The sequence below is a fragment of the Diachasma alloeum genome, unplaced genomic scaffold (genome assembly GCF_001412515.2).
Source record: "Diachasma alloeum isolate Michigan unplaced genomic scaffold, Dall2.0 Dall_scaffold_00402, whole genome shotgun sequence".
Taxonomy (NCBI): Eukaryota; Metazoa; Arthropoda; class Insecta; order Hymenoptera; family Braconidae; genus Diachasma; species Diachasma alloeum.
This window is the reverse complement of record NW_021680541.1, coordinates 59606-60908: the sequence shown is the minus strand read 5'-3', so window position 1 is coordinate 60908 and position 1303 is coordinate 59606.

Here is a 1303-nt window from a genome sequence, read left to right as displayed (position 1 = left end):
CTTCCCGCCAGCCCTTTTTCATCTATACAATTTTGGGCCCTTACCTCTGTTGAGGCTTCATGCCGCCTCCTGTGCTCTCTTTAATTACCACCAGCGGACGCAGACTGTGACGTATTGCCTACTGAAATGGGGATGAAAGTTGCCTCTTAACCCCATTGAAATAAAACGGGCAGTGGATAAGCATTGTCTGATCATGAAAGGAAAATCTTCTTTGGAATTAACCTTGAGTTTGTAAGTAGAAACAGTGAATAGACATAGACACTTCATTCAATGGATAATTAATTCTATAAATATTCCAATCGATGGAAATGAGTTTCACCTCTACTTCCTACTCAACCCCTCCCCCAGCCCTTTTTTATCTATACAATTTTCGGTTCTTACCTCTTTTGAGGCTTCATGTTGCCTACTGTGCTGTCTTCAATTTTCACTAGCTGACACATACTGTGATGTATTGCATGTTGAAATGGGGATGAAAGTGGCCTCTTAGCACCATTGAAATAAAAAAAGCAGTGGATAAGCATTGTCTGATCATGAAGAGAAAATCTCCTTTGGAATTTTCCTTGAGTTTACAAGTAGAAAAAGCCAATGGACGCAGACACTTCATTCAGTGATAATTAATTCCATAAGTGTAGTGCTCCACTCGATGAAGATGAGTTTCATCTCTACTCCCTTCCCGCCGTGAGCACATTCCTTATACCAAGTGCTTCACCATTCCGAATTTTGCAACCATCATCCACCTACTCATCCCCTCCCCCCTTTTTTTCATCTATGTAATTTTGGGCCCTTACATCTGTTGAAGTTTCATGCTGCCTCCTGTGCTCTTTTTAATGACCATCAGCGGACGCAAACTGTGACGTATTGCGTACTCAAATGGGAATGAAAGTTGTCTCTTAACCCCATAGAAATAAAAAGGGGAGTGGATAAACATGGTTTGATTATGGAGGAAAAATCTTCATTGGAACTGATCTTGAACTTGGCAGTCGAAAAGAACAAATTAACGCAGACACTTCATTTACTGAATAATTTATTCAATGAACTTGTCATTCCAATCGATGAATGATAAATTGCATAATTTCTTGCAGAGGTTGTACCCTTACTCTTTGAGACCATCTCCTTTAGTAGAAACTATCAGAAACTGGTGAGTTTCCATGAGAGCAACTGAACCTCTTAAATATATGATCGTGACATCAAGATGCTCCTTGGGGCATCTGAAGAGAGGGGCCCGTCGTCCTCCAGTACTCACCGGTCAGCCGTTAAATATTTTATCAGAATTCGATTGGTTTAAGTAAGGCACCCCCCCCCC